The sequence below is a fragment of the Hibiscus syriacus genome, unplaced genomic scaffold (assembly GCF_006381635.1).
Source record: "Hibiscus syriacus cultivar Baekdansim isolate YM2019G1 unplaced genomic scaffold, ASM638163v2 tig00117032_pilon, whole genome shotgun sequence".
NCBI classification, from domain to species: domain Eukaryota; kingdom Viridiplantae; phylum Streptophyta; class Magnoliopsida; order Malvales; family Malvaceae; genus Hibiscus; species Hibiscus syriacus.
In genome coordinates this window covers 1684898-1693600 of record NW_024063532.1, presented here as the reverse complement: position 1 = coordinate 1693600, position 8703 = coordinate 1684898, and the positions used below count along the sequence as shown (strand labels likewise).

The 8703-nt window shown below is 26.7% G+C and overlaps 1 long non-coding RNA gene across 1 annotated transcript; it reads left to right on the top strand.

Annotated features, from left to right (window-relative positions):
* Window positions 1-6459: 6459 nt before the first annotated feature.
* On the top strand, window positions 6460-8114 carry LOC120196308. The gene is made up of 5 exons (XR_005523158.1): window positions 6460-6545; window positions 7097-7339; window positions 7470-7552; window positions 7888-7922; window positions 8033-8114. It is a non-coding gene; the product is annotated as an uncharacterized LOC120196308 (long non-coding RNA).
* The last annotated feature ends 589 nt before the right edge of the window (window positions 8115-8703 follow it).

Below are 8703 nucleotides of genomic sequence, written 5' to 3'. Positions count from 1 at the left end.
TTGGTCACCAGCCATTCTTGACGTTATCATTGATCATCATTGATAGTTGTCAACCAAGATTATTAGATCCCAAAATTTTCATTTCACTCATTTTTTTCTTCTGAATGCGAATCTAGTATTCATTTTACTGAAAATATCTTGAACTTCATAAATTCTTTTAAAATAAACTGTAATAATAAATTTAGGGCTATATCCCTTTAAAAAATAAAGACACCAAATATCTAAATCTAAATCTATATCATAATACAATTATATTATAATGATATTAATTAAATTTATATAAATTTTGATAAATTATATATTACATGAATTTTTTTTAATTTTTTAGTATTGTGTGTACTGTATAAGGTACTCTATATGTAAATTTTTATCTTCAGTTATAAATTGCATAATTAACTTTCTAAGAGATGTTTAATTGATTTTTTATTATATTTTTCATAGTAAAAAAAATACTTCCCTTATTATATCGAACTAAATGAAATTGTTTATCCAATTCACCATTGTAGTAAACCTCAAAAACACCAGAGCTTTGCAGAAAAGGCTGCATTACATTACCAAGAAGTCAAGTGGTTGCAACTTGCAATGGGCCCAAAGCTATTTGGGCACATGGGGTAATATCATGGGAGCGACGTCATAATTAAACCTGACAAATTTGACGACAACCCCAATTACATGAGTGATTTTATCCTACCCAATATCTAATATCAATCCGAATATGATAATCAAATTTAATTCGATAACTAATATCCGATTTGAGTCATATCCGACCCAAAATTTAGCGAGATCGAAATTAACCTGAGCCGAAATCGAAATTAACTTGAACAGAAAGGAACTCGAACTGAATTTTAACCTGATCCAAAAACAACCCGAACTGAATTTAACCCGACTCGAAAGCAACCCAAACAGAAATTAATCCGAACCGAATAATAAATTAATTTAAATAAAATTTATAATTTATTAAAAATATTAGATTTATAATAAAAATAATAGGAAGTTTACTTATATTCTTACATAAGAGAAATATAAAAGCAAGAATCTAATTGTAAGATTGAAAATAGTAATAAACAAAGTTTACTTATGTTAGAGCTAAAACTTAACAAATAAAATTATGTATTATTTTTAAAAATTGAATAAAAATTTTAAAAATTTATAATTGGAAATAAAATTTTTAATAAAAAATTTATTTATTTATCAAATAGTTCTCATTATAAATGTTTCCTTCAACATCAATATAAAATTTTGATAACAAATTATAACACATATTATAGGATTGTATTTGTGTCAAATTATCGATTTATATTCTCTAAATGTTGGTTTAATTCAAAATATTGAACGATTGAGAATTGAAATTAAGCCTAAATGATAAGATTAACAAACAAGAAGACATATTTTTTACAAGAATATATCAATAATTCTATATATACTTGATTAGAGTGATAATCAATTCAACCAGAATTTACATAATCTAAATGTTGACCTAAACTGAAAATCAGCCGATCCGATAGATTCGACCCGATATTAATATGACATGAAATCTAAAATATCTTATATAGACCCGACCCAAAAATTGACCTAACCCGATACCGTCCCAATCTGATTTACGTACACCCGAACTAGATCGAACCAGATCTGATCTGACCCGAACAAAATTAAATTGAATATAATCTACACTCGAAATAACCTGACCACCCAAACCTAATCCGAATGACCCGTTTTCTACCTCTAGTCATAATCTTGATAATATGAAGTATATGTTCACCTGCCATTATTAAGGTTGTAAACGAGTCGAGCTTGAGTATTGTTGAGCTCGACTCGACTCGAACTCGCGAGCCTAAAATTTTCAAGCTTGACTCGAACTCGAAATCATGAACTGAAGCTCGTAAAAGCTCGAAAAGGCTCAAAAATAAAAAAAATCTAAACTTAACTTTGTTGAAGCCTCAAACTCAAGCTCGAACTGAACCTTAAATACATGAAAACATTATACTTCATTTTTTAAATCAACAAATAAATGTTAGTATTATTAATAATTTATTTTTAAAAAATAAAATCTTAATCTAATATATTTTCGAGCTGCTCACGAGTTTTTTGAGTTGAGTATCAAGTAGCTCGTTTCGACTCATTAAGAACTCGAGTTGAGTCCATTCGAGTCGAGCTCGAGTCGAGTCCATTTGAGTCGAGTATTATCGAGCTTTGACTGAGTCGATATCGAGTAGCTCGCAATCTGTCTCGTCTCATTTACAGCCCTAGCCATTGTAATCTCTATTTAAAAGTTATTTTAATTGAATATAATAAAAGAGAGGTTTTATTCTTTTATTTTACTTTAAAAAAATAATAAATTAATAAATTAAGTTTCCTCTAAAATTTCAATTTTATATTCTAAAATTTTAATTTAAATATAAAATTGAAATTTTAATTTAATTATAAAATTTACAACTGAATATAAAAATATAAAGAAAAATTATATAACTTATAATTAAGACAAAATTAAGACATAATTACATGTAAGATATAATTTATCAAGAATTAAATAACTTATAATTATCATTATGTTGAGTCAATCAAACCAATGAAATAGCCAAGAAATGATGAATCAAAGATTAAAAATTTGGTGGCAGCTAAGAGAAAAATAAAATGATAGAACAGAATAATTTTAGAATGGTTCAACTTTCTCAATAAAGTTTATAACCACTACCTTAGCTTCCATACTAAGGATTTCAATAAATTCACTAATTTGTTCAAACCTTTAAGACAATGTATAACCTCACAACACACTTAGACTTATATCCAAAGTCACAAGTGTACAACCCTTCCTAAAAAAAACTTACAAATAACAAACTTTGAAAAATCTCTTACAACGAGTGTGTTTGCATAATTCAAAACAAATAAAACACTTGAGAGAATAAAATAAAAATGTATAGAAATGTTCTTGAAAGGAAAAAGAATATTTGAGAATGTTAACTTTGATTTTGGTTCTATTTGATGGTTTTGTCTTTCTTTTGTGATCTATTGTCTTTACATATGACTTGGAATCTTGTTTTTATACCCTTTCATTCAATTCTAGTCGTTCAAGTAATTATGTGAGTTAATAGAGCCATTGAGGATGGAGTTTCCAATAATAAATCTACCAGACGCCTCGAGTATAGATACTCGTGCTTGGAGTATCAATACTACATGCATTACAAAAATAGACATCGGGTAATAAGGGGTATCGATACTACTCAATAGGTTATTGATACTACTATAATAAGTAGTTTTGATACTCGTGAGTACTAGTACTAAAATTGCTTACTAGAATTTGACATTTTTCTAAAACATAAGAGCAGTATTAGTGCTATTATTTGGCGTATCGATACTACTGTCATAACTAGCATCGGTACAAATTTTATATATTGAATTTGCAAAACTAAAGGAGCATTGGTAGTACCTTGAGCAGTATCGGTACTACCTCAAGCAGTACTGATACTACTGTGCATTTTTAAAGCATTAGCATCGTACTATATTAATACCACATGAATAGTATCATACTTTTCTTGCAGTATTTGAATTGGTAGGCTTAAAAATAATTTTTTGACTCAATTAAAGTCCAAAAGCCTTAGAAAAAATAGTTTCAAAATTATTTTCAATATATGACTCAGCGTAAAGTTGAGATTTTGAACTTAAAAAGAATTTATATATTTGAATATTTTAATCGAGTATAATCTTAATTTCTTTTAAAAATTTATTATTTTTAATATATCAAAATATCAAAGTATGTTTCAACAATCTCCCCTTTTTGATATAACAAAATCTTTGAAAAATTTTAAATTATTTTAAAAAAAATACTCTCCATTACTTTAACATGTCTCTCCCTTTTTATTAAATAAAAAAGTTAAAATACTAAGCAAGATATGCATATAAGTTGTGAAGACCAAAATTTTCAAATAAGGTTAGTCAACATTAAAAATACCCTCAAATAAAACATGGTCATAATAAAGAAATAAACATGTATTAACATCTAAAATATCCAAATATCCATAAAATGCATAGATATTCATAAAACATCCAAAATCATCCAAAAGTATAAATAAAATTAAGGTATGTGAAAGCAAAAATATCAAAACATCCAAAAAAATCCCATATATCAAACATCCAAATATCAAGCATCAAATAGAGAAGAAGGAGGATCTGAAGATGAAACAATAAATGATGTGAAATCACGAGCGAGATTAACCACTCTACCCGAAATCGTGTCAATATTATCCATCATATTATCGAATCGAACATGGATACAACATCCATATTCTATGTACATCGCTTGCAGTGCTAACTGTTGAAGCCATCCCAAAAACATGAGTCTCTAGTGCAGTGAAGTAAGACTCCATAGTCGCAAACCTCTTGTCAAGAGTCTCCATTAACATCTGAAAATACGGAGGCATCACAATGACATCATCACCACTCACTACAACAAATTTAACAATTTATGACATAATTTCTATATGACGTTGCGTATAACTTCGCAAAATATACTATAAAAGTGACATTTTTTTGTTTTCGTCACATTTAGTAATTAATGGTATATCTTTTTTGACAATTGTAAAAATGGTCATTGATTTTCGTCACTATATGTTTGACGCCAAAATTTCCCTCCAAAAAATTTGGTGGGAAACTTGTCAATGACGTTTAGATAAAATTGTGTCGTTGTAAAATCGTCTCCAATGAAACGAAAGTATTAATGACGATTTATTATAATGATGTTTCGATTTGAATTACTGACATTCCAAATTGTTACCAATAAATTTTATTTGTGATAATTTGATTCGTCATAATTTATATGAAATAAAAAATGACGCTTTATTCTTCTCACAAAATAAAAATTTTATTGATGAAAATTTTTAAAATAATCTTAGATTTTAGACTTATAATTTCAATCGTTCCTATTAATTTTCTCAAAGTTATGTTCTCTATAAATATTATATATATATATAAGAATTATTTATTTATATATATATTTGAAGGGTCAAAAAAACCCTAACAATGTAAAATAAAATTATTTCAATACTTAAAATTTTTTTGCACCCAAGTAAGCCTTTGCATTAAGAAATTAAACCAATTAAGCCATCAAACTATAAATTTATTAACCTTTTTAGGTTATTTGTCATGTGGCATCGTCAAAGGGAATTACATGTCAAACTTTAGGGATGAATTTCTAGATTTTTTAAAAATTTAATTTAATTTTTTTAAAAATACAAAATTATGGAAATATTTTAAAATGTAAAAATGTAAAAAAATATATTTATTTTTAGATAAATTTTAAAATTTATTTTTAAAAAAATACTAAATATTATTAAAATTATAATAAATATTAAAAAACTAAAAAGTATAATTTTTTTTAAATATTTAATAATTATATTAAAATATTAATTTATTTTTTAAAACTCCGAAATTTATTCAAAAATTAAAAATACTTTTAAAATAATAAAAAAATATTTGTTTAATATTAAATATACATAATTACATTAAAAATTATAAAATCTTAAAATATTATTTTAAAATATTAAATATTATTTAAAAATTAAAATATGTAGAAAATATAAAATTTAAAAATTATTAAAAAATCTAAAAAAACTCTAAAATTTCTTAAGAGAATATAGTTGGAGTCTTAGTTACTATGATATGTTATAAATATTTTTCAATCAATTTACATGATTACAATTATATTATAATTTGGGGTCTTAAGTGTGACTAAAAATATTTTTTAAATATAAATTATTAAAAATATAAAAATATTAAAACTTTATTAAAATTACTCTTATGAGATGAATTGTTTTGTTACGATATAATAAATCCTTCTTGTAAGAATTATTACCTTATATTGACAAAGGTTCCCTTAGTGAATAAGCACTAACATAGTGCAGTAGATCTCCCGTTCGAAACCTTGACTATATATTTTTAGATATTTTATTTTTTAAATTTTATATAATTTTTAAATGAATGCAATATTTTATTTTTTTTTCAAATTTTATAGAAATAATTAAGATTTCTTTTTAATTTTATAAAAATTAAAAAAATGTCATATTTTTATATTTAATAATTTTAATATTATTTAATATTTTAAATTAATTTTAAAATTTTTAGAAACCTTAATAGGGCTGAAAATAAAATGTTGAGGATTGAGATGATGATAATACTAATAACTAATAATATAATAATAATAATAATAATAATAATAATTCCATCAAAATTGGCGTTAGAAGTACAATCATGATAATTTGGGAGTTAAGTGTGCTTATAATACTTGGAGTTAAACGTGAGAAACATAAAATTTAAGGACTAAATTATAAAAACTTAAATCTAGTGGTTGAAAATGAAAATTATGAAAAGTTAACCCTAAAGAATTTGATGGCCTACCTTGCAGTTAACCCTACGTATTATTCCTGATGATAAAGATAGTGTTTTCGCTATTTTTCTCACATTTGTTATCTTCTGTTCAAGGGATTGGGAGGCAGTCAGAGAAGAAGCTATAGTCCTCATCGTCGTAGCCAGATTCAAACACGTGCAAGAAAGAGGTACGTCAATGAACCTCGTGATCACCACCGATCTCATCGTCACTGATTCCCTCTACTTTTTGATTTTCTCATTCGCAATCTCCCTATCGATGCTAGCCCGAAAGATCTTAGGGTTTCTTTGAATGGTATGGTTCGGTGAAGGAATTTTATCTGCCGAAAGAAAAATTATTACTCAGGGCACGCCATTGATTTGTCCTTTATTCATATGCCTATGTTTGTTCTGGTTGTTTCTTTGTTGACGATTGTAGGGTACTTTGAATAGAGCTTCATGCTATTATAATGTCTTTTGCTGAAATTATTTTCTATCTTTTTGATGGCTTACTGATATTTTGTTAATAGTGCCAATAAAGGTGCCCGACTCTTTAATTATGGTTGTCTGGTGCTTTATGTTTACGAACAATTAGTACTATGAGTTAGTGTGGGTTGTTTTCAGTCTAGCATATTTGATGTCTGGATATATCTTGTTTTTTTTAAATGTCTTCTTGTGCTATAATTGGCAATAGAAATTTACATACAAAAAGTGTTAGTAAAGAGAATTGTAAGTAACGCAGGTGGCAACAATGGAGGAGATACAGATGAATAATGAAGGAACTAAGGTAACATTCAAGAGCCTAGACACACCCAAGTAGCCACACTGTTATAGTTCCATCTGCAATCACTCAAGCTAGGGTTCCTGCTTCTGTTGAAAGAAGCCCTCCATTGTAAGTTCCACGAGAAAGCCTAGACGACATTACACGCGACAAGAGCGACAAGTTCACACCTTCAAGCACTTCTGCAATAAATTTAAATAGCATGTATGCCATCCATTTGTGGTAAACTCGGAGCTTATTTTTTACCATCATGTCCACATGAGCTCAATGGGACCGTTAATATGCTTATTTTCATATTTGAACTTACTTTTCTTCGAACATGTTGCTGTCGTAGGTTCCGACAATTATGTTTACTGGAAGCACAGTTAGCCCAAGACATGCAAGAAAGATGGCCACGCTATTGGTTGACCATATAAAGTAATACGCAGTGATGACACTTCCTTCAGCAAGCAATATTTCCATTGCATATTTAAGCATAAAATAAACAAATAGTTTCACCTTCACAGATAGTTTGAGTAACCTGTATGCTGATACAATTGAGGTGACAGGCTTGCTAGTTTTCTCACCAGAATCTTCCTACCTTGTTTTCAATTTATCATGTTTTCAATATCCAGATTTGTCTATGTATATATATTTACTTTGTATTTCTCTGTTTAGTTTTGTTGTTTTGTTATTTGTATTTACATTGTATTTCTCTGTTTTTAAGTTCTGGTTTTGAAGTATTTTTCTTGTTTCCTACCTTGTTTTTACAGATGGATCAAATCCAAAATCTGATAGCTTTTCCCAGGTAAGCCTCTTCTCATTTTTGTTAACTTAAAATACACATATTTCTTTGTCTGAGTACTATAATTAAATACAATAGATTTTGAGAATTTTCTCCCTTTTTACTTTGGATAGACAGTGAATGAAGAGAAGGCAAGATTGAGATCGTATATAGGTTCAAGGCTGCCAAGGTGTGAGAGGAGATGTAACTCATGCAGAGTTGCGAAGCCATTCATAGGCAAATTTGGATACTTTTTATTTTAATTTGTAAAAATATATGGGGTATTATTTTAATTTGTAAAACATAGACTTTTTAATGTAATTTATAATAATTATAGGTCATTACTGTAATTTATGTGAAGTTTTCCTTTGATTGTAATAAATAAAAAGTTTTGGTGTTTATTGTAATTTTTAGAAAATTTTGGTATTTATTGTAATTTACATTAAGTTTGATATTTATTATAATTTACAAAAAAATTGGTATTTATTATAATTTATAAAAAGTTTAGTCTTGATTGTGATATTTAAAAAATAGACTTTTATTGTAATTTATATAAATATTTATACTTTTATGGTAATTTTATAATTTTAAATAAAAATTGTGACGATATTTTATTGTCATTTATATAGTAAAATTTTATTATTATTAGTGACAATATAAATGATTGGTGACAAATTTTATTTATTTAGTGACATAACAAAACGTCATTTTATATAAATAATAAAGTTAGATTATACATAAACGTCACTATATGTTTAAAAATATGTGATAAAAACATACGACGTCACGTTAGACATTCAGTGAC